Here is a 27,176-nt window from a genome sequence, read left to right as displayed (position 1 = left end):
TGTGTGGCATTTCTTTTATTTTGCTTTGAATTTTCTTCCCCATTTTGAAGATATTTTTTTTTTCTATCTGATTTTTTTTTGTGTGGGGAAATATATATTTTTATTTTGATGTGGTTGGGCCTGAAATAACTTATCAGGTTGCCTACATACCCCAGAATTTTGGGATTAGACCAAAATGTAGTTCGAATTTTCCCTCCCCTAAGTTGGGTGATCGGGCTGAGAAAGAAAAATGTTTTTTTTTTAAAAGGTTGCAAAGGGCTGAGAAATGATATGTTGAATTGGGTAGCAGGAAAATTGATTCGGCCAAAGGTGACCTCCTTAAATGTAGTACCGTTTGATCTGTTCAAGGTTGGATGGTTCTGGTGGTTCAATTATATCATGATCTTGAAGTCTGACGACTTTTGCCAACAATATTTCCTTAATGATTGAATCTCTCTAATTGGTTTCAGACTTCCTTATATGGTCGAAGATGAGTGCTTACTTTTCTTTGAAGTCTAATGATTAAATCCTTAACTTGTAAGTGTGAACTCTGACCTTCTTGTTAAACGTGCGAGTGACTATTCTCTGATAAGTTTGCACGTGGTACAAAATTCTAAGTTGTTTTTCTTCAATCAAGTTTAATTCTTCGTAACGATGACAGACCCAGTATATTTCTAATAATTGACTTTCCATCAAGACTTTGAGATACAGGATTTTCATTTCAACTGGTAAGACAACTTCCATATCATACACTAGAGAGTATGGAATAGCACTAGTGTAAGATTGTATTGAAGTACGATATGCCTAAAGTATGAATAACAGCTTCTCTGACTAATCCCGATGCGATTGATACATTTTTACGATAATTATTTTGAGACTCTAATTAGCTGCTTCATTCACTCCATTAATCTGAGGACGGTAGGGAGATAATGCTGGATCTTAATCTTTGAACATAGAGTAATAATCTCGACTTTGAAGTGCGACCAATTATCAGAGACTAATTCCAAAGGTACTCGGTATCGACTTATAGCATTTGTTTTGATGAACTTTGCAACTTGAGATGTAGTGAAGACAATATTGACATGTTTTGTAACATCTTCTTTGATCTCATTGGTATTTCCATTCCATCGAGTGAGTATCTATTTTATGTTACATAACACTCAAGCTTGCACCTAACATATCCTCATCGGATTACGCGCATATGTCTTTTGAAATTTCTGAGTAAATTCATTATCCCCTTGTGTTCCTTTAGTGATAGGATGGTTTCTATCTAAATTTCTTTAGGAATTATTTTCTGTTCTGAGGTTAATGACCTTTGCTTTCTCGATTAAAGGTTGAGCCCGACCATTATCTTCTTGTTCATTAAAGAAATTTATCGTTGAAGTTAGATTATTAGTTAATTCGTTAATGCACTCGAGTTATTTAAAAATTTCCTTTATCCAATCAAATTCAAATGGGGTGACAGAAACCTCTATAGACTTGACAACTAACTTGACTTAATATAAAAAGGGTAGACTCAATCTAAAAAAAACATGATATTGAAAAATTGGATTCAAGCTAACCCAAATAACTCAAGATAAGTACCCACAACAAGCTTGATTAGGACTGAAACATTGCTTACAACCGGTAATACTGAGGCACTGTAATCTTTAGGGAACAACTGTGTAATTTTGAGAAATTTTGGGGTCATTTTTTATGATTGCCTTGGTATTGACGTCCGTTCTAACTGACCGAACTAGTGACCCTAGAAAAATGATCAACAATTGAGCTTAGGTGTAATGATAATTCCATCAAAAGTGAATTCTAGTGTTATCCCATTGATAACATTTTAAATGAACCTTGAGATTTTATTGAATTCTGTGCACCAATCCATTAAACAATTCATCCATTCAATGATTATTCAGAAAGAAAGTAATTTTATTGCACTCTTGAAAATTATTGGAAAATAAAGATTTTATTATAGAAAAATTTTCACAATTCTGATTATTTTTTGCAATCATTTTTCTTTTAGAAAAACATATTTTGGTAATTTTCCAAGGTCCATGCAAAAAATAGAATTTTTGTAAAAAGCATATTTTAAAAATTTTCATGCAAAAATAGATCTTTTGTAATTCATTTTTCATTCCTTTTCTTTCTTTTGGAAAATATTTTTTCTGAAAAATATTCTTCTTCCGGAAAATATTTTTCTTCTTTTGAAATGGGTTGAAACCCGAATTAGCAAAGAATTTGAATTCCATTTAGATTTAAATGGTCTGACCCATTATGATTGTTGGATCGAGATGGACTGGGTCATTATGAACCATTGCCAAGTTTTAAAATGGACTCTTTATTGGGTTGGTGTACCCAGTGATATGATAACTTAAGAGTTAAATTAAGCAAAAATTTGACTTGAGGACAAAATCTAAATTTCCTGATCTCAACATTTGAAAAGTCCATTTCTGAAAAGCAACTCGGGAACACCCATGTTAAGTTCAAGTTGTGACTTATAGGGATTTGTAGACTCTAGGTTTACTATGTGCAATGCAATTCATCTGGCTACCCTTGCCCAAGTACACCTATATACCTCTCGACCGTACTGAATCAGACGGTACGTGGTGACTTGGTTTGATATACCGTATAGCTGATAGTCTAAAAGCTCCAACCCACTTCTCTGAAGTCAAAAACAGCCAGTTTAATCCCTAGTTGAGAGGTAGCGCACAATGCTGAGCAAGGTCCCTCTTAAATACCTCTCATCTAGAATAGACGTAGTCTATTCCCCTCATACAGTAGGGTACAGTGGGGCAGGATCTTGCTTATGTACTGATTTTTACCAAGAAGTATAATTGGTGAACTTATACTAACTTTGATACCGAGTCTAGGGTTGACGATCGGGACATGTGACATTGTAGCTTACCATAGGACAAAGGCTCAGGTCACCCCAGTATGGGTGCATCGATATACCTTTCAGTGTCACTTGATCAAATAGTACTGATGCCCAAATTTTATATACCATAAAGGTAGGTGATTGGAATTGTGATTTTCATGCAAGACGTCGCATCTTATGAGGGGACCGGACCACATACTAGTGCCACGTTGGCTAGAAGGGACATGCAAGCGTGCAATGCAATAAAGTAAACGTGCTAGTGGTGTGTGCAAAATAGGGTGGGGTGTGCCCAGGGCATTTTTCAAATAAATGGGACCGTGGGCCAGATCAAACCATTAACATATGGATATCAAATAAATTGATCAAGAAATACAAAACTATCCAAAATATCTAATTCCAAATCAGAGCATGCACATCATAAAGATCAATCAAATCATGACATATTAGATAGACAATCAATTAGATTATGGCAAAATAGAACGAAAGTGATCAAACAAGATGGCACATAAACATTTAGATAGGCACAAGGAATTCTTTTTTTTAATTTTTTTTTAGTCTAATCAAGGATCACTTTGGGTGATCCAAAATAATTCGGAAAATATCGAATTAAGGATAGTACAATAATCATTGAGATAAGGAGTCATGGCCTTTTTTATTATTATTGAAAACTAATTTAATTTGACCAACACAACGAGATTTCAAAATTTACTAAGGGTCATTAAACCAACGTGGTCTTCCCATTGGTAATCCAATACCATAGTTTTCTAGATTTAATGGAAAAGCTTGGATCGAAAAGTGAAATTCACATTTTTTTAACTTTGATCCAATGTTTCGAAAATGAGTGGTTATGAAATCAAATTTTAAATCAAGATTCAAGATGAAAATCAATTTTTAAGAATTTTCTCAAAAATTAAAAAAAAAAAATTAATTTATTAGAATACATTGGATCACTCTTGAATGCCACGTGGCTAAATCAATGGCCTTTAGCAAGATTTGAAATCTTACTAATTAGTGAGGAGAGCAATCCCTTTTTTCTTTAAAAAACAAAACTAAAACCAAGAAAAAAAAATTGAAAGGAAACGCACAAACTTTTTTTCTAAGTCTTTTAAATCAATCCAATTGTTTCCCCATCATGATCCAACACCGATAAATAATTTTAACTTCGTTCTTGATCATTTCTTGCACCACAAAAGGAACTCATAAATTCCCTCTCTCTCAATGATCCAAACCCACAGTACGATGCTGATGAACTATTTGTGGAACGGTTCATTACCATCGTCAAATTTACATAGTTAGATCTTGAAACCCAAGTCAAAACTTCGCTCAGGTCAATCTTATACCAACGTAGAGTGTATCATTTTCCCGCTCTACCAGAAATCGATTCGCTGGTTTAGGATCAATTCTTTGGTTCGTGTCCTCGTACTAGCTTCCGCAATGCGTCATCTACTTCAAGACTCCATGAACTTCTGGTTCGATTCAGATTTTTGGTAGATTCATTAATTTAGTCAATCAATCGAAATGCTAAAACCTCTTTGTGTACAATAAACCTTTAAAAAGATTTCAAATTTACAAGAGACAGACAAAGACAGAGAGAGAGAGAGAGAAAGCGACAGACAGAGAGAGAGAGAGAGAGAGAAACGCCTCTTTTTTTATTTTATTTTTCATCCTCTTCTTTCTCATTGGAGAAGAAGATAGAAATAGGAAAAATACGTTTTCACTATTGGCACCCCACAAATATATATTTTTTTTAATGATTTGTTTTTTGCGATTTTTTTTTCTTGGAATCTTCTCCTCATCACATACAACATTGAAAAAGGCAATTTTTTTATTTCTTAGCGCATCACTCAAATAATTTATTTGAGAAGAAGATGAAAAATAAAAAAATCATTTTCTGCTAACAGCACACCAAGCATAAAAATACTTTTTTTTTTTTTTGTAATTTTTTTTCTTGGAATTCTCTCTTCATCACAAACAACATTAAAAAAAGAATTTTTTTTATTTCTTAGCACATCATTACTCACAAATAATTTATTTTCACAACTTATCACCTATGCATCTTAACGTGCTAAAAAAAAAGATTTTCATTAAAAAAAAAATTCTTTTAAAAGTCTATGGCTTCTCATCCCAACCACCATCATTCTGTCCTCAATTCATTTGTCAATTTGAATATTTCATTGTTTAGAGTCATCCCTAGATTGAATTATAAAAAGTGATACTCCAAAATAACAACCCAAAATCAATCTAAATAATACCAAGAGAAGATATTACAATCCGAAAATATAAAATAAACTAGATAAAAAAATAAAATAGGTCAGCAATCCTTATTTCATATCAATACTCTCTTGAAATCCTGCATTATTTAGGATTATTTCGAGTGACCCTACATTGAACCATAAAAAATGTGCCAAAACAAAATATTCACCATTCAAACAAGCAATCAATAATCGAGCAAAAAAGAATGATAAAAAAAAACAAACAACTAAAAATAAAATAAAAAACTAAGTCATTTTGACAATACTTCCCATACTTGGGGCTTTTCAAGTCTCATCTTCAATAATCCCCGGTGGAGTCTCCACTAAAAGTACCCTTGATCCGTGGGGTGTACAAATCCACTTTTGATTTTTGAGGTTTGGGAATCGCCACCTAGTTATTACGATCTAAGAATCCAGCATTGACTCTAATAGATAAAAATAATTAATCAACAAAAGAAACTATGGTCCGGGGATCACGTTACGGGGTTGGAAGATGTTAGGCACCAACTCCGCCCGACAAACGGCAATCACTACTCTTTTCCAAAAAGGGGTTACATTGCTAACAGGCCTAAAATAAATAAATAAAATAAATAGAATAAAAAATATACCTATGTGACAATCACAACGATTTGTTCTCTCAGAATTGGTAGAATGGCTCCTCGTAAAATATTCATCGTTTTGTTTCCGACACTCGATTTGCTTCGCATCTCCAAAATGAAGTACCTCCTTCTTAGATCTGAATATTTCCTAAAAAATTTTCAAAGGATTTCTGGGTATTTTTTGAAATTTTTTCTGCAAAACCTAGGGTTTGGATGATAGGTAGGAAGTTAGGACTTCAAAATCAAGGTTTAGGAAAGGATAGGGAAACTTTTTGACCTACTTTTTCTAGAGTTTATTTTTACCTACGAGATTAGGTTGTGAAGGCTCTATATTTATAGAGTTTTTTGGAAGAATTAGGATTTTACTAAGTCCCCTTTTAGGGTTTTGACTTAAGTTTTATTTGATTGACTAGGTTTCTTTAGATTAGGGTATTAATTAGGTTTTGACTTAAGTCTTATGAGATTGATTTGGTCTTTTAAATTAGATTTTTCAATCTTGCGTACAATGAATGAATATATTTTTAAATTTTGTGGAGAATCCCCTAATTATATCTTTAATTATTTGGACCCCCAGATGGAAGGGTCTTTTAAAAAATATCAAGGGGGCTGCACTTAAATAAGTGGGCAACCATCAACAATTTTGCCTGAGGGCTTGATTGATTAATTTTTTTGGTTCAGATTTTTAAATTAATTTTATTAAGATTTCTCTTTACGTTTATTAATGGTTTATTGATTAATTTCGAAATTTAAAATTTTTTTAAATTAAGAAATTATCATTTTACCCCTGAAGAGAACTTTTGCGTTTCAAGTCGTTTTTCGATGTTCAGGGATGATTTAGAATCTGTTTTTCGTAAGGAATTCAATAGGATTATGGACTTGTGTCACTTATGATATTTTTTGGCATTAAATGATGGTCAACCCTTATGAGGGGCATTTTTGTAATTATGTCAAATTTGGTGAAAATTGATGAAATGATTTATTTGATTTCATTTATTGTTTTATGTGTTCGAATGGGTTTTCCTAAGTGTAAGGGGACTCTAATGATGTTTTGATGTTAGGGGTATTTGATAATTTGATCATTTTTAAATGTTTTCTATCGTAAAGCTTCTTTTTGTCTGCAAGATGATGATTTCTATGTTTTTGGGGTTATATTTTCCTAGCGTAATGTGGTTTCTACAGTTTTGTTAGTTTGAGATACCTCATCTAAATTTCTGAAACATATTTAGTAACAAATAAAACATTGGAATAATCATCCATCATTGGGAATCGTCGCAATCGGGTTGACGAGTTGATTAATCAGGCGAGTGCAAAAAGGGGTGTCTATAGGTAGGTACATCAAAAGGTGGCAATATGGCAAACCCATAATAGACATGTTATTTGTCGTTCTTAAGGTTATTTAAATCATGCTACTTTCTTTCAACAAGTTCTCTAAAGATCTTCACTATTTTAAATGTGCTTTGTATGAGAAACAATTTCTTTATCTAAACTTTTGTTCCACTAATTATATATTATAATACTTTACTCTTTGTTTGTACTAACATGGACATGAAGGGAAACCGGTTGACAAACTTGGCACAAGTTCTTGGTCAGGATAATCTTTAAGTTAACTTAAATTAATGGTTTGTAAAAACAATCTTTTAAGTCTGATTCTACTTCAAATTTTTGGAATTTAAGGCTATGTTGTTGCTGTTGTTGTGAGGTGTTAAGTATGTCATAAAGGATTGAAATTTTAAGTTAAAAATTTGCAATACAAGTTTTTTAGAGTGGGCCTTGGCTGTGGGAATCTTTCTAGAATGTATAGATCTTCAGTCTCCCAAGAAGCTGGATATGCAATAGTTAAAGATGCTTTTCATAAAGGAATAGCATTCTTTGATACTGCAGATGTCTATGGAGTTAATCACAACAATGAGGTCATGATCGGAAAGGTACACTTTTCTACTTATAACAACAACTGCGAGCTGCTATTAGCACCCCAAATTTTACTTAGTACATCGCAATTAAAAATAAAGAAAATAAGTGAATAGTTGAAAATAAGTAAAAGTTGGGGTGGGGTGCCAATAGAAGCTCTCTCTCTGTTTTCTTTTTTTGGCTAGAGATTTTATATGAGCCTAATCATAATTGTAAACAACTACTGAAATTGTTTGAATGAGTGTTATAATGTTGAGATTATAATTTGAGCCTAACCTTTGTATTAATGTTTGAACAATATGTTTTAATCTTTAATTGGGTGTGTGATAAATAATTCAAGAAATTGGGGTGTAATAAGTAAAAGTTGGGGTGCCAATAACACCTCTCTATTGTAACTGCAGCCGGTGTTACTATTGTGGAAGAATTGCCTTTCAGTTCATGGTTGCCTGTAAAAATAATTGTAGATCTTGGGCATCACCGGCCAGTTATCATTTCAAGACTTGCATTTTCCATACTTCAGGGGTATGTTCTTCCACCTTCACTGTGAATTACACATGTAGCCTTCTGCTACTTGCGCACAAATATCTTTTCATTTGTGTCCCTCTTATTAATTAAGATTTTCTCTCAAGTTTCTGCCATATTTGAGAAATTCATTTCATAGACACTAACAATAACAACCTTTACCGATCGGAAAAAAAAAATACTAATCTTTATGTTGTCTTGATTTTATTAGATCATACAAATATGATAAATGAGAAAGAAATTTGGACCTTAGCAAAAACAGGAACTGGCATGTAGATTGCCTTGTTCTGCAATCGATGTAATATGTGTTTTTTCCCTAGAGCCTAGTGGGACTAACAGGGTATGATTTATTTATACCTACTGATGATGTTGTATAAACAAACGCAAATAGGCGTGTGGAGATGAGTTTCTTTCTACATCTAAGGTCATGGAAGAAGTTTGATTATCCATTGGTCTTGAGTGTAACATAGCTTGCAATTCATCCAAGGTATCAAGCTGCTATACTTTTTTTTTTGTGCTTATTGTGGGTATCCCCACCCTTCAAGTGAGACTAATTCCCCAGTCACACGCACCGCCCCCCCTAGGAAAGTCCTATGTGCAACTAGTTGAGTCAAGGGTCTACTGGACCCTAAAGGGTGGCCAACCTGTTCCCAAGGAGCTTATCAAGGCTCGGTTACCACTAGACCAACCCTTGGGGTTATCAAGCTATCATACTCATTAGTTTTGATATATATGAATTTTAATGTAGTTAAGGAGTAACATGTTAGTTCTTTCAAGTCTGTTATTTTAGAATTTGTGTGTGACAGGTCTCCTATGTTTTGGACACTGAAGACTTCTTTTTTCACATGTGAAGGAAACAAAATAGATCACTTGACGGAAGATATTCATGCCATGACCAGGGTAAGTCTTTAAATGGTTATGCTTCAAGATTACAATGGTTCCACAGACTACTCTTGAGCTCCTAATACCCCATTTATAACATTGAAGGTAAAGATGATAATCATGTCTTTGTTATTGGAACTGATTGCTTCTTTACTGATTATAATTCAAATGTTCTCTTTTTGGGAATTGAAAGTACCCCTGTACCTCTAGGAATTGAAAAATACTACAATGGATTTAAATGCCAACGTTAGTTTTATTTACATAAACAAGGGTTGTATAAACTTATGTGGTCATAGTTCATAGACAGAATTGCTGGAACTATGTGAGACCATGCTTACATTGCTCTTAATATATTATGACTTCTAGCCTTTATTTTTATTCCTCTACCATAAAGCCTCTTCTAGTTAACTTGCATATTGTTTTGTTTGCTCAGGCATCGTTATTGACATGTTACTCATAGAATTCATGGTTCAATTTCGGTTGGAAACTCAAATTAGGAGGGTCACAAAAAAAGTGATCCTCACTTTTGATTTGGTTTCATTATGTTTTCGTTTGTCTTGGAATGTTTCTATTGAAACATTCTGGGACATTTCCAGAACATTTCAAGACAAACCATCACAGACAGAACATTCCTCGAAAATTTGATCTTAGATAGGTTTCGCATGGGAGGATTCAAATAATTCTTTGTATTGGCCAGTACATTCTTAAACCGTATGATGATTTAAACTATGATTCTAACAATAATGATCTAAAACAATCTTAGCCAACTCTTGTTGTGTCAATTATGTTTTCTTAGTGTGTGGCATTTGGAATGCTTATAGCCGGAGTTTCAAATTTTAGACTAGAATTTGGATTGGCAATTAGATTTATGAAAGTTGAAGACGAGGGGCATTTGGGTCTTGTCCATGTTGGTAGTTGGGGTTTAGGTGATCAATTTCAAAACATAGGGGTATTTCCAATATTCAGCAACATGTGAGGGGGGCAGGTGTAAAATCAAAATTTTTTTTTTCAAAAATTCTAATAGCGACGGCTATGATCGTATCTAAAGATCTAATACTTTTTTTCACAAATAGCCTATAGCGACAGTCGATGATCGTAGCTAAAAGTCCTCAAATTTTTTATTTTTAAATGCCCTATAGCGACGACCTACAGCGGATGTCGCTATAAGTCCCACATATAACGCCGGTTTCAACAATAGTTAGCCGTAGCTAAAAGTCCTCATATTTTTTTTTTTAAATGCCCTATAGCAACGGCCTACAGCGGCTGTCGCTATAAGTCCCATATATAACGGCGGTTTCATCAATAGTTAATACATATATAGCATTGGAGGTTTCAGGGATGATCTCCAACGACCAGGGTGGCTGTCGTTGTTTGTATGTGCGACGGTTTTTTCATATAGCGACGGTCGCTGACAGTCGCTATATCCCTATTTTACTGTAGTGTGTATATGCAAAGGGCTAAGGAGGAGATGGCCGAGGCCCTGACTGCAACTGACAATGATGACCAGTACCACCATCCATTCCTCAAGTATTCCATCTTGATCATGTCTTCGAATACAATTGCTGCTTTAACCATCTAAAAGAACATAGAAAGAAACTGATAAGTTATTAAACAATTATAATTCACAAACAGAAATACTAATAAAAAGTCTGAAATTAGTTATCAATTGCTTCTTAATTTCCATTGAGCACATTTTCTACATAAAAGTACGTTAGCCAAGTAAAAGTAGGCAACAAAGCTATGGCCATTATATGATATATCACAACAAATGGCGCATTAGCCAATAGATTGATGGTTGTAATCATTAGCTATGGTCGAGTTGTTGGATAGGATTTTCTCTCCAACACTTAATCAAAATGATTTAAAATCTGAATGGGTTTAAGTCACATACCTTTTGACGAAGCTTGAATAACAATCAACAAGAATGAGATCCAATATCAGCCTTTGGTGTTCTTCAAGTTGAAACAATGGTGCTCTACCCTTTAATTTTGTATGACGAAACCGATGGGATTCTCTTACAATCATACACATTAAGGGACGACTACCACTTCCCTCTTTTATGAGTTTTTCTTTCCAATTCCAACCCATCACCAAAATTAGAAGAAACTCCAGGAAAATAAGTCTGATTTATTTAGGAAACCACAAGATCCCCAATCAATGGAAATTTCTTAGATTGCAAGAAATTATTTCCAACTTGATCCCCATTGTCCTTAGCTAATAGCAATTCAATCCCTTTAAAAAATCAGTATTTAATTGGATCACAAAAGGATATTTTAATTCAAAGAAAACCCAAAATAAACAAATAGTTTTGATTAAAATTCTAGCAATCTCCCACTTGGTCCAATAAATAATTTTGTTTTGCAGAAAAGACTTGGGAATTGAAAAGTTTTTAATTTATCGAGTGGCCACTCTTAGTTTTTAGAAAATCATTGACTAAGACAATGAGTTACCACTTTAACTTTCACCCAATCTCAATGACAATTCCAATGGTGGATCATGAATGCTTTGGTGCTTCTTAGAGTTGGCACCAAGACAATTCCATGGTCATAAAACTGGATCATCAAGAAATTGAGAGTTTATATTCATAGTGGTTTTGTAGAGTATCGAGAGGTAATGTACACTCCTCATGCAATCACTAGTGTACATTCTCTAAATTCGTCAAGCTTCACATATTAAATGTGTCACTCTGATATGTTACAGCAACCGCCATGTGAAAAACATCACCATCCTATCAGAGTGAAGGCTTTAACAATGCATTGCCCAAGTGCATCTAGCCCAAGCTATCCTCATGAACACTTTAACTGTGTTCCTAGGCCAAATCTTTATTCTCATTGCATAATGCACAAGATATATGTATATATATATATATCATGGCACAACAATATTGTCAATAGTAAGGAGCAATAAATAAAATTTTATTATTAATAGCTGAACTGACAATAATAGTCTCAAATAAAACATCAATAAGGACAAGATAAATCACTTAGGCTACAGAGTCAAAAGACTCCAAAACTCCCATGCGACTAACATGTTCCTTGAATACTTTAGGCACGAGTCCTTTAGTGAGAGGGTCTGCAATCATTTGGTCTGTAGAAATATGTGGTACTTCAATAATGCCCTCTCGAACTTTCTTACACACTAGACGATACTTGATGTTTATGTGCTTGTTGCTTTTAGTAATTCGTTCATTCTTCACAAACTTGGTCACAGCTTCATTGTCACAAAAAATAACCAAAGGCCTATGGATAGAATCCATAATGCTTAATTCCATAATGAAGTTCCTTAACCACATAGGCTGTCGAATAGCCTCATAGGAACTGATATACTCAGCATACAAGGTGGAATCTACAATAATCGACTGTTTGGAGCTTCTCCAAAAAATTGCCCCACAAGCGAGTGTAAAAACATATCTAGAAGTAGACTTCTTAGTGTCGTCTAGCAAAATCTGAGTCTGAATAACTAACTACTTTAAGCTCGCTTGACCTCTTGAAAATCAACATAAAATCTTTTGTCCTCTGTAGGTACCTGAATACCTTCTTCACCGCTTTCCAATGATCGATCCCAGGATTTTTCTGATATCTACCAAGCATGCCAACAACATAGCTGATATCCGGTCAGATGCAAATCATTGCATACATAAGACTTCCAACCGTTGAAGCATATACTTTTGAATCCACCTGGTATCTCAATTTGGTTCTTAGGATACTGTTTCTCATTAAAACTGTCACCTTTGACCACTGGGGTCTCACCAGGTGCACAAGACTGCATATGAAATCTCTTGAGAACTTTCTCAACATAAGCTTTCTGGGACAAACCCAATAACCCAGCAAAATGATTTCTATGAATTTTTATCCCTAGCACATACTCGGCATTCCCCATGTCCAAATTCGATGATAGAAAATATTTCGTATCATGAAGTAGGTGAATATCGTTGTTAGTAAGTAGGATATCGTCCACAAAAAGAACAAAAATCACAAATCTGCTCCCACTGACCTTGAGGTAAATGCATATATCCACCACATTTCCTTTGAACCCATGCCTGATAACAACTTGATCAAACTTTAGGAACCACTGCCTAGAGGCTTGTTTCAGTACAAATATGGATTTCTTCAGACTGCACACCATGTGCTCCTTGTCTTGGATTGCAAAATCGTCAGGCTGAGCCATGTAGATATCTTCATCAAGGTCACCATTAAGGAAAGCTGTCTTTACATCCATCTGATGTAGTTCTAGATCATAATGAGCGACTATTGAAAGTGCCCTCGATCTGCGGGGTACGCGGATCCGCTTTTGACCTTTGAGGTTTGGGAGTCACCACCTAGTTATTACGGTCTAGGAACCGAACACTGACTCTAAAAGGCAAATAATACTAATCTACGAAAGAAAAATACGGGTCCAGGGATCACGTTACAGGGTTGGAAGGTGTTAAGCACCAACCCCGCTCGACAAACGCTGGTCTCTACTAATTCCCAAATAAACTACATTGCTAAAAGACCTAAGTAATAAAAAAAATAAAAATAGTCACCTTTTCCGAATGCAATGGTTTTGATCCCTCAAATCTGATAGAACAACTCCTTGTACAGTATTCCTCGCTTCGTTCTGTTGCCGAATCTAATTTCTGATCTCCAAGTTGAGGTATTTTCTTCTTGGATCTATGAGTTTTCTAATTTTTTTTATGGATTTCTTGATATTTTAGAAGGGTTTTTGAGTATTTTTTTAGCTAAAATTGGGGTATGGATGTTAGATAAGGAGTTAGGACTCCAAAATTAGGGTTTTGGGGAAGCTAGGAAAGCTTTTTGACTTACTTTTTCTAGGGTTTATTTTTTCATACCAAAATAGGTTGTAGGGACCCTTATTTATAAATTTTTTTTGAGTACTTTTTAGATAGAATTAGTATTTAATTAGAATTACATTAGATAGTTGTAGAGTTTAATTAGAATTCTATTAGATAGTTTTAGAGTTTGATTAGAATTATAGAGTTAGTATTTAATTAGAATTACATTAGATAGTTTTAGAGTTTAATTATAATTCTATTAGGTTTAGGGTTTGACTTTGGTCTTATTAGATTCATTAGGGTTTTGACTTAAGTCTTACTTGATTGACTAGAATTTAGGATTTTGATTTAAGTCTTACTTGATTGACTTGACTTTAGGATTTTCACTTAAGTCTTACTTGATTGACTTGATTTTAGGATTTGAGTTAAGCTTTACTTGATTGAATTTAATTTTAATTAGGGTTTCACTTTACATTAATTACTGTTTTAATTATTAATTTCGAGATTTTCAATTATTAAAATTATAAAATTACCATTTTGCCATCGGAGAGGACTTTTTGCGTTTTAAGCTATTTTTCAATGTTCCAAGATGTTTTGGAATCGATTTTTCGTAAGGAATTCAATGAGAATATTGGTTTGTATCATTTATGAAATTTTTTGTGCAAAATGGTTGTGAACTTTATGAGGGGCATTTTCATAATTTTGTTGAATTTTGTGAAAATTGGCGAAATGATTTATTTGATTTCAATTTGTTATTTTATGTGTTTGAAAGGGTTTTCCTAAGTATAATGTAGGCTCTAGGGTTGTTTAGAGGTTTGGGGTATTTTGGTAATTTGGTCATTTTTAGTGATTTTTATCGTGAAGCTTTTTTTTTTCTGAAAAATGATGATTTCTATGTTTTTGGGGTCATATTTTCCTAGCGTAGTGTGGTTTCTACAATTTTGTTAGTTTGAGATACCTCATCCGAATTTTTAAAACATATCTAGTAACAAATAAAGCATTGAAATAATCATCCATCATTGGGAACCGTTGCAATTGGGTTGATGAGTTGATTAATCAAGCTAATGCAAAAATGGGGTGTCTACAATTATGGCCAGAATAATTCTCAGAGAATCCTTAGATGACACGAAAGAGAAAGTTTCTGAAAAATCAATACTTGGTTTCTGTTTAAAACCTTTTGCAACTAACCTTGCCTTGAATTTTCAACCTTTCCTTCTGAGTCTCTTTTTGTCTTGAAAACCCACTTGCAATCAATAACCTTACGATTCTTTGGAAGAATTGCCAGTTCCCATACATGATTTCTTTTCATAGATTGCAACTCTTCCCTTATGGTCTCTTGCCAGTATTGAGATTCATTGCTTTTCACGGCTTCTGCAAATGACAAGAGATCATCGACATCTAGATTTTTCAATTCATCTTCTTGTAAATATACTTCATAAGCAATTGCAATTGCGTACCTACGCTCTCTAGAAGATCTCCGCAAAGGGATAGGTTCTAAAATAGGAGAGGTTGTCTGTGGATAGATTGATTCTGTAATAGGAACAACTAGTGGATGGACTGTATCCTGAGGTGCAACGCTCTCATCTTCAATTGTGGGAGGGGGAAAAGTAGAGTTTGAAGATATAGGAAAATCTACAGGGAAAGTAAATAAAGGAGTACTTTTTCTAGACTCAGGAAAAACAATCTTATGATGCTTCAAACTCCTACTATCCTGAACATCCTCAAGAAACTTGGCATAACTAGTTTCAACAATTTCCATTGTTCTAGATGGACAGTAGAACCTGAAGCCTTTAGACCTCTCAGGATAACCAATGAAGATACATGATGTGGTCCTAGGGTCATGTTTCTTCATTTCTCGATTATACAACTTAACCTCTGCAGGACATCCCCAAACATGGATGTGATGAAGTGAAGGCTTCCTCCCAGTCCAAACCTTGAATGGAGTTTCTAGTGCAGCTTTACACGGGACTCGATTCAAAATATATACTGTAAACTTCAATGCCTCACCCCAGAAGGACTCCGAAAAATTTGAATAACTCATCATGCTCCGAACTGCATCTACTCTGTTCTGGTGCTCCTAGAGTAGTGTATTGAGGATTGATCCCATGTTTTCTCAAATATTCTGCGAATGGTCCATGATTAACACCATCTTGATCCATTTTCCCATACCTCTATCTGATCGAACTGCTTTGATTTTTCGATCCAATTGTTTCTCAACCTCTAACTGGTATACCTTGAAAACAACTAAAGCATCTGATTTATGGTGAATTAAATAAACATACGCATATCTAGAGAAATCATCTATGAAGCTGATAAAGTACCGTTGACCACCACGTATAGGGGTAGGAAACACACATATGTCTGTATGAATTAGATCTAACAGCCCAGAGGCTCTAATGGCCTCGAGCTTCTGTTTCTTGGGCATTTTACCCTTAATTCAATCCACACATGTTGAAAAATCTGAAAAATCGAGAGAGGGAAGAATGCCTTCTTTGACCAACAGATCTAACCTTCTTCTTGAGATATGACTCAACCTTTTATGCCACAACATAGAAGAATTCTCCATTGAACGTGAATGCTTGGACATAAAAGAACCAGAAGAGACACATGATAGAGATGAAGCAAAAGAACTATCTAATAATATCTGATATAACCCATCCAACAAAACACCATGACCAACAATATCCATACTAGAATAAATAGATAAGCTAGCATTTCTAAACAAAAATCTAAAACCGCAAGCATCAAGTCTAGAAATAGAAATCAAGTTTTGTCAAAATGATGATATATAAAAGACATCCTCTAAAATCAAATTCAAACTAGAGTCCAAAATCAAGCTGCAAGTCCCAATGGCTTCGACCTCCAACGCCTCTAAGTTCCCAAGGAACAACCTATCCACGAGTCTAGGGTTTCTCTGACTGCAGAACCCCTACAAAGAATGGGTGATGTGCACAGATGCACCTCAGTCAATCCACCAAGAATTTGATAAAACATCTATTAGATTAGATTCAAAACATACTAAACTAATATTAATACCTTTGTTCTTCTTTATCCATTCCTTATACTTGTAGCAATCCTTCTTCACATGGCCTTATTTCTTACAAAACCAACAATCAACGTTCTCACCTTTCCCAGATATTTTCCCTGATGTTTTCTCAAATTTTCCTTTGCTTCCTGAACTCTGATCCTTCTTTCCTCCTTTCTTGAAACATTTTTTCTTGAAAGGCCTCTTGCTTCCATAAGATATAGCCAGATGAGCTGTGTTTGCTCTAGATCCCTTAAGACACTCCTCCTCTATCACACACAAGGTGGTCAACTGATGGACATCCCACTTAATCTCCTGTGCACTGTAGTTTACTATAAATGTCTCAAAAGACTTAGGTAGTGACAGAACTACCATATGCACTAGCATAGCATCATCAAAATTAATACCAGTCTCTTGAAGGCTAATTGCCAGATGCGACATCCTCAATATGTGCTCCCTAACACTTCCAGAACCATCATACTTCAAAGCCATCAATCTAGGAAGATAACTGTATTGTAGGGACATCTTGTTGGCAACGAACTATTTTTGGATGACAACCAATAACTCTCGAGTTGTCTTGGTGAATTCAATACCCCCACGTAGAGGTTTTGAAATAGATGCACGTATAATCATCATGGCCATCCTGTTGGCCTTTTCCCACTTTGCATAATGTGCCTTCACTGATTCTGGAGAAGTTGGAGTTGGAACCTCAGGCATGTCCTCAATGAGTGCAAAGTCATAATCCATGCATCCTAAAGTGATATAAACACTCATGCGTCACTACGAATAGTTGGAGCCACTCAAGGGCTCTATACCACCCAAATGCCTTTGAGCAATAAGTCCATCCATAACTGCATCGACAAGGAAACATGACTAATGTCACAAACTTAACCTTTAGGAGGGTTTTATTTTGTTATTTCAATTTGTACTAGGGGTTAAGCCAAATTGAACAGGGTGTTTTACCATGAACTGAGACTTTCCACCCTGTAGGAAATAAACAAGGTGCATCATCTAATATCACCTTTGGGCAAAAATTTAGATATGCTATATGTCTTCCAGGACCGCGTTGGTTAAATGCGCATAGACCTAGTCACTCATGTTTTAGTTTGACTTAGACACTTTCACTACCTTTAGGCAAGAGGGTTATCTTGGTTTCCCTATGACACGTGTGACTATTCTATTCACTCGAATTACACAAAACTAACCTAAATCACCTTTTGGAAGAATTAGTAGTCTTATGCAAATCAGTGGTACTTTGAAGTTTTAATGAGAATTGAATCCCAAAATTCAAGGAAAACATAACTTTTGTAGGTCGGACACCTTTAGGTGGAACGCGATTCTACTACATCAATGAACCCTCGAATAACCACTTTACCGATATTCCTAAACCCCTATAGGTTAGATCTAACAACCAATTTGGATTAGACAAGTATTTAGGTTCTTGGTACTTTAAAGATATGGTGTATTTACCTACATTCAATTTTTCCTAAGGTTTTTCTTTCATTATTAACACTTAGTTTATTGATAGTAAAGAATGTAAGTATATACACCAAAACACTTAATCCCAAACACGTGATTCTAGTTATTTCAGGAAAAATCAGCAACTAATTGTGTTCTAATGGGTTTGAAACACATTTAGAACAATAGGTCTCGAAAAGATCTTCGAATTGACTACTTATGGGCTCCAAATGGACTACAATTAGAATCCTAGGGTATAAATAAGTATTTTATGTTAATCAAAATAAATAAATAGATTCTATGACATTTTGATCAAACGGTCCCTTAATAGAAATTAATGCATTCTTTAAACAAGCAGTCCCTTGATAAAAGTTAGATAAAAATTGAACCAAAAATCAGTTATCATGAATTTGAATAAACAAGCACTTAACATTAATATAACATATGCTGTAAATAGTGACATAAATGATGTAATCAACACAGCTGAGTCAACTCAGTTACTATGCTGAGTCAAAATAATTTGACCAAGGTCAAATGGGTTAGCGGGTCAAGTTGGCATGTGGCCTGGCCCATGGGTCGAGTCCAACCCTATACCTTAAGTGAATGGTCTTTAAATAAACAAACAAATTCACATGGTCAATCAAATTTGACCAAAGTCTAAAATCAAACTTCATCTTCTCCAAAATACCTTACTGTAACTTTTAAGAAGAAGTTGAAGTTGACACTATAAGAGGTCACCGTGGGTTCAACGTTCGGCCATTGAAACGGAAAACCATGGAGATGAGATCAACGATCTCATCTCCAACTTCAATGAAGTGCAAAAAAAAAAAGAAAATCCCCATGGATTTACAAAGTAAAAAATAAAATTGAAAAAGGGGTTTCTAGAACCCTTTAATGGTGAACGAAAACCGATCTATCTACGTTAAGAACTGAATCAAAGAATTAAGTACAAAAGATACAACCTTGCTCTGATACCAATTTGTTGGATAGGATCTTCTCTCCAACACTTAGTGTGTGTTTGATAACACTTCTGAAGTCTGAATGGAGGTGGTCCACCATTCAAATTCAGACTTCAGATCTGTGAAACATGCTTGTTTAATTTCATATTTCAGATTTCAGAATAAGAACATGGTTTCAACGAAAAAAATTCAGCGATAGAAAGTCGTTGGAGAGAAGTTCTGAATTCTAGAAAATTAATTTTTATCTAAAATACCCTGGTAAAAAAAATATTTCTATCTATTATCCCTTTCTTATAAAAATCGTTAAACCCTTACCTCCCCTCTCTTCTTCATCTCCTTCCTGTCCAACTCGGTTGTCAAGAGCTATGCAGGTATGTGCATCTACCACCACTCTATTGTTCTTTCTTGATCAATCACACCATGTGAATCTAAGATTAAGAAAATCCCAAAATCAAAACTTCAACAAACAACCAAATCAAAAATAAAAAATTCAACAAAAACCCCAAAAGAAATCTGAAATAAATATACAATAAAGAGAAAAATGATAGACCCTTGCGTCCTTGACTTCAATGACTATCTGTAGACACCCCATTTTTGCATCCGCCTGATTAATCAAGTCGTCAACCCGATCGCAAAGGTTCCCAATGATGGATGTCTATTCCAATGCTTTATTTTGTTACCAAATATGTTTCAGAAATCCGGATGAGGTATCTCGAACTGACAAAACTTTGAAACCACGCTACGCTAGGAAAATACGACCCCAGAAACATAGAAATCATCATCTTGTAAACCAAAAAGAAGCTTCACGATAAAAATCACAAAATTTGACAAAATTACGAAAATACCCCTCATAAAGTTCACGATCATTTCATACAAAAAACTTCATAAATGACAAAAACCAACATTCTCATTGAATTCCTTACGAAAAACTGATTCCAAAACATCCTGGAACATTGAAAAATGACTTAAAACGTAAAAAATCCTCTCCGAGGGCAAAACGGTAATTTCACAATTTTCATAATTAAAAAATTCGAAATTAATAAATAAAACATTAAATAATTAAAGTGAAACATTAATGAAATTAATTTAAAAAGTTGAACCTAAAAAATCGATTAATTGGACTCTCAGGCAAAATTGTTGAGGGTTCGTGGGATATTTTTTTAAGGACCCCTCCATTTGGGGGTCCAAAGAATTAAAGATATAATAAAAGGGGGTTCTCCAAAAATTAAAAGTAAATCAAGCAAGACTGAAGTCAAGGTATTAAAGTTAATCAAGTGAAACTGAAGTCAAAATTAAAGTCAATCAAGCAAGACTGAAGTCAAGGTACTAATCGAGTCAATCTCATAAGACTAAGGTCAAAACCCTAAATCAAAACCCTAATCTAAACTAATCAAGTCAATCTCATAAGACTAAGGTCAAAACCCTAAATCCAAACCCTAATCTAAAACTAATCAAGTCAATCTCATAAGACTAAAGTCAAAACCCTAAAACCCTAAAGACTAAGTCAAAACCCTAAAAGAAACCCTAATCAAACCCTAAATGCTTCTAAAAGCTTTATAAATAGGAGCCTCCACACCCTATTTTCGGAAAAAAGAAAAAACCCTAGGAAAAGTAGGTGAAGAAGCCTCCATAACCTCCCCAAAACCCTAATTTTGGAGCCCCAACTCCTTCCCTAAGACCCCTACTCCGATTTTAGCCTAAAAAACACCCAAAAACCTCTCAAAAATACCCCAAAAATCCACCACAAATTCAAAACATCTAGATCCAAGTAAGAGACACCTTGCCTCGGAGATCAGGAATCAGATCCGGAGACAAAACGAAGCAAGGAGTACGGTACAAGGAACTGTTTATTTTCAGATCTGAGGGAATAGCACCTTTGCAGATCAAAGGTAAATTTTTATTATTTTTAAATCTAGTTTATCATTAGCGATGTAAATCTATTTAGGATAAGTAGAGACCGGCATTGGCCGAGCGGGGTTGGTGCCTAACACCTTCCAACCCCGTAACATGATCCCCGGATTCAGATTTCTATGTAGATTAGTTCTTTTTTATCCATTGTAGAGTCATTTATGGTTCCTAGACCTAAACTAGGTGGCGACTCCCAAACCTCAAGGGTCAAAAGCGGATCTGCGCACCCAGCGGATCGAGGGCGCTTTCACTATCAGCAAGCTTGAGACGATCACGAATGGCACGAGTGGTTGTAGCCATGTGGCCGAAAAACCAGTTGATGACTCCGCCTCCCTTGTTAAAACCTCTCCCAATCCCATCTTCTTCACTATTCTTCTCCAATCTGAGCAAAAAACCAGTTGATTACTCCGCCTCCCTTCTTAAAACCCATCTCTCCCAATCCCAGCTTCTTCACTATTCTTTTCCAATCTGAACTGATGCTCATTATCTCCGCATCAATGGACTGTGAAAAACAATCCAAAAGGAATTGGTTTAGATTTTTTAACCATAACCATAGTTTCAGATTTGTTAACCATAGTTTCAGATTTTTTAATCATAGTTTCAGATTTTTTAACCATAACCATAGTTTCAGATTTTTTAACCAATGTTTATTGGAAAACAATCCAAAAAGAATTGGTTCAGATTTTTTAACCATAACTTCAGATTTTTTAACCATAACCATAGTTTCAGATTTTTTAACCATATAGTTTCAGATTTTTTAACCAGTGTTTATTGGAAAACAATCCAAAAAGAAGTGGTTTAGATTTTTTAACCATAATTTCAGATTTTTTAACCATAATTTCAGATTTTTTAACCATATAGTTTCAGGTTTTTTACCAATGTTTATTGGAAACAATCCAAAAAGAATTGGTTCAGATTTTTTAACCATAACCATAGTTTCAAATTTTTTAACCATAGTTTTAGATTTTTTAACCAGTATTTATTGGAAAACAATCCAAAAAGAATTGATTCAGATTTTTTAACCATAACTTCAGATTTTTTAACCATAACCCTAGTTTCAGATTTTTTAACCATATAGTTTCAGATTTTTTAACCAGTGTTCATTGGAAAACAATCAAAAAAGAATTGGTTCAGATTTTTTAATCATATAGTTTCAGATTTTTTAACCATAGTTTCAGATTTTTTAACCAGTATTTATTGGAAAACAATCCAAAAAGAATTGGTTCAGATTTTTTAACCATAACCATAGTTTCAGATTTTTTAACCCTATAGTTTCAGATTTTTTAACCAGTGTTTATTGGAAAACAATCCAAAAAGAGTTGGTTCAGATTTTTTAATCATATAGTTTCAGATTTTTTAACCATAGTTTCAGATTTTTTAACCATAGTTTCAGATTTTTCAACCCTAACCATAGTTTTAGATTTTTTAATCATAGTTTCAGATTTTTTAACCCTAACCATAGTTTCAGATTTTTTAACCATAATTTTAGATTTTTTAACCAGTGTTTATTGTAAAACAATCCAAAAAGAATTGGTTCAGATTTTTTAACCATAACCATAGTTTCAGATTTTTTAACTAGTGTTTATTGGAAAACAACCCAAAAAGAATTGGTTCAAATTTTTTAACCATAATTTCAGATTTTTTAATCATAACCAATGTTTATTGGAAAACAAACATATTGGGCTGTGTGCCATACATATAAAACGGCTTGACATATGTATGGACTGCGTGCCATACATAGAAAAAATATGTGTTTTCTCAATATATGGGTGAAAAGCATCTATGATAATGTGCATATCTATTATTGGGATTCTTCCTATATTCCAATATCTATTATTTCTTGAGACCACCATGTTAAAGTTTAAACTCCCCACATATATAAATTTACCCTGAAATCTGAATATTATTGGGATTCTTCCTATATTCCAATATCTATTATTTGTTAAGACCACCATGTTAAAGTTTAAACTCCCCACATATATAAATTTACGATGAAAAATTAAAACAAAGATCCATTAAAAAAAAAAAATTTCTAAGATTTGTGATTGTGAAATAATGAAACAATAACAAAAATCAAAATTTCAACAAAACCCCAAAATTTCAAACAACCAATCGAACCCATTATGGAGAAATCGAATAAAAAGTAGAAATCAAACCCTTTTCAACATCTTTCCTTCTTTCTTTTTTATTTTTCTTCTTGCATAAAGCTTGGTCATTAGAAGAATAGAGAGAGAGAGAGAGAGAGAGAAAAGAGAGATGGATAGGTTTTGTTGGGTGTATGAGTTGTTGGATGGACTTTTTATGATGTATGAGTTGTTTCCTTGGTTCTTGGGTGGATTCTTTGAGGGTGTATTTATTGTTTCCTTGGTTGTTGTGTGTTACTTGGTTTTGATGAATTGGAGAGAAAGAGAGAGAGAGAGAGAGAGAGAGAGAGAGAGAGAGAGAGAGAGAGAGAGAGAATAATGTGTGAATGTGAATGAGAGAGACGAAAAAATAAGAAATTGGAAAAAAATTTATATTATTATATATATTAATGATTTGTTTTTGTACTTTTAATGAAACCTTTTTGTCTCATGTCTTTGATAGTTGAGGAGATTGGGACTTTTTATATATTATATTATATATAAATTAGATTAAAGTTATACTTTGAATAAGACTTTTTTGTCTCATGTCTTTCATGGTAGAGGAGATTGAGAATTTTTTTTAAATTATTTTATATATGAGTAAGACTAAATTTGTACCTTGAATAAAACCTTTTTTTATCTCATGTATTTGATGGTGACAGAGATTGGAATTTTTTTAATTTTATTTTATATATAAATAAGACGAAATGATTTTTTTATATTATTTTATATATGAATATTTTTTTTAATATTATTTTATATATAAGATTGAAATTATTAATATACCCTTTTATATCACGTGTTATTAATTTTAACTTGTTGTTTTACTGGGTTAAAATAAAAATTTAAGTTTAAAGTTAAATAAGACAATTTTGAGATATATTGTTGTGGTTTTGATTTGGTTAATATTTTCATATTGTTGGAAGTCATGAACAATCCACTTTGAGGTTTTAAATATATTGTTGTGGTATTGGCTCCATCTGATTAATACTTCCATTTCATTGTTATTCATAGACATGGTTCCTAAGAATAAAGATAAAGAAAAGAGTGTTGATAGAGCAGACTTTTCTACAAACCAATCGAAAAGGAAGTACTTTCTTGAGTTGTACTTAAGTGAGGTGAACAAGGAAGGGTACAGAGGAGTATCTCTTACTAGTGCTTCATGGAAAAGATTAGAATTTAAATTCAATAAGGCATGGGGAGTGAATTTTAGTCATAAGGTGTTCAAGAATCAATATGATTACTTGAGGTCTGATTACAACATATAGCAAAAACATGTTGGATTGTCCGGGCATGGGCTTAGTGCGGATATCAATACTATAAATTGGCCTCCGCAGAAGTTGGATGATGTCTTAGAAGCAAGTCTCTAATCTTACTAACATATTTTTATATTATTGTTTGAAATAAAGAATTCCCGAAGCTAAGAAGTTTAGGAACAAACCTCTCATAGATGCTGAATTGATGATGGGTATATTTGAAAGCATTATTTCAAATGGCGATAAAGCATGGAGCCCCTTCTTATCGATCCCGTGCTCCACTGTTGATAGCGATGTGAATGGTCCTGAACCTATGGAGTACACAAATTTGGACGTTGAAGACACTTATGGTGACTCATTTTTAGGGGAAGGGGATATATACTTCCAAGGTGTAAGTGTGGAAGGCACTCCTAATACCCCAAGAATGAATAGTGACATCGGTGCCATCCCACTTGAAGAGGACACATCACAACGTCCGATGAAGAAAAAACATAAGAATTCGAATAGTGATGACACTATTGAAAAAAACTTGGAAAGGCTTATTAATGTCATCGAAGAATAGATTAATAAAGAAGAGGCTAACAAGGGACCTTGTTTTAAAGATGTGAAAGAAGTTATGAAGGATTTGAAGAACTTAGCGGTGATAAGCATTCATACTTATCATGTTGCTATATTGAAATTTGCACAACTACTGAAATTGGAATACGTATTTATGGACTTGGATAATGAAGCAGAGAGGGTTCAATTTTTGGAGTTTATTGTAAATAATTAGTTGAAGTCAAACATTGTTTTTTAATAAAAACCAATGATGTATTGGTTATTTTGATATTTCTATATTTTTGGATAATTACTATGGATGGTTATTTTTATATTTTAATATTTTTTGATAGTTAATATGGATGGTTTTTTTGGAGTTATTATCATTGATAATATTATAAAATTTTTTATTGTTTAATTAGAATTATTATCTTATTACCTAATCAAATATGCATGTTTTAACTTACTAGATAGATTCCATGTTTGAAAAATCTTTTTTTATAGCTTTAATTAGTACTAACTTTTTAAATTTTTCATTGTGTTTTAGTGATAATGACGCCAAAACAATGGTTGTTGATGAGATTGGTAACATTACTTTTTATGCTTAAACTTAAAAATCGTATGAATGTTCGACAAAGGTCGTGTACATCATCACTTTCTGACAAGGCATATGTGCGAGAACTTTTAGAAGGATCTTCAACACAAATGTACGAGATATTTAGGATGGAGAAGAATGCTTTTGTACAATTATGTCAATATTTCGAGATAAAAATTGGCTAAATGATAGTAGATATACAGACGTAGAAGAGAAAATGACAATGTTTTTTATGATAATATGTCTTAATTGTCGGAATCGATTAGTAAAATATCGATTCCAACATTCTGGAGAAACCATAAGTAGGTATTTTCATAAAGTGTTGGATGCAATGATACAGTTTGCACGAGAGATAATAGTCCCCCTAGCATTTGACAAGCCAAATGTACATTTGAGAGAATGGCCATTTAAGGGTGTTGTCGGTGCATTAGATGGCATACTAATTGATGCGCACATTCCTCTTGATCAACAAGTCTCATTCAAAGGAAGGGAACAGGGAAAATGTTTTCAAAATGTAATGGTGGTCTGTGATTTTGATATAAAGTTCATATATGTGATGGTTGGATGGGAAGGAATTGCACATGACTCGAGGGTATAACATGAGACACTGCGTAACCTGGTTAACAATTTTCCAGTGCCTCCTCCAGGTATGTATTTTCAAATTATATTTTTGAAATTAATCTTATAATCAATAATATAAATTTTACATATGTTTTATATTTGTTGTAGATATGTATTATTTATGCGACACTGCATACAAACACACTAGAGGTTTTATGACTCTATATCGCAACACACGGTATTGGCTAAGAACATATTGAGGAACGCGTGCAATGGGTATAAAGGAGAAATTTAATCATGTACACGCTCGATTAAGGAATATCATTGAGAGGACCTTTGGTGTATGGAAAATTTTTTTCCAATTTTGAACAGAATGCCTTCATACACACTCAACGGGACATTGTTATTGCAAGCATGGCAATACACAATTTCTTACGTCGTGTTTCTCTCCATAATGAGTTGTTTCGACAATATGAAGTTGATGTCAATGAAGAAAGTAATTCTTTAGTAGAATCCGAACCATCACAAGATCCACAATGTTATAATGACATATTCTCATCGCAAGCACAAGCTGATATGATCACTTTACGTGATCAAATTGCAATTCAACTAGAAAATGAATGACTGTTTATTGTTTGAGTATTACTTTGTTGGAATGTAATTTCTCAAGTATGAATTCAATTTAAAAATAATAGCTTTGGATTATTTAATTTGTTAGAAATTGAAATTAAATATGTGGATGGTTTCATTATGCGTAACATATTATGTTTTTTGGTTAACAATTTATTAGAATTATAAAAGGGTAATATTGTCAAAATGACCATTATGTTTTAAAATTCTATTTGTAATCAAAAGCTCTTAAAAATTATAAACAAACAACTTTTCTAGAATAAGATTCCAGATTTCAGATTTCAGACTTTAGATTTCAGACTTCAGACTTCAGACTTCTGTAGACACCCCATTTTCGCATTTGCC

This window comes from Akebia trifoliata, chromosome 8, assembly GCF_017979445.1.
Source record: "Akebia trifoliata isolate Shusen 1 chromosome 8, ASM1797944v1, whole genome shotgun sequence".
Taxonomy (NCBI): Eukaryota; Viridiplantae; Streptophyta; class Magnoliopsida; order Ranunculales; family Lardizabalaceae; genus Akebia; species Akebia trifoliata.
This window is presented reverse-complemented; position numbering follows the sequence as displayed.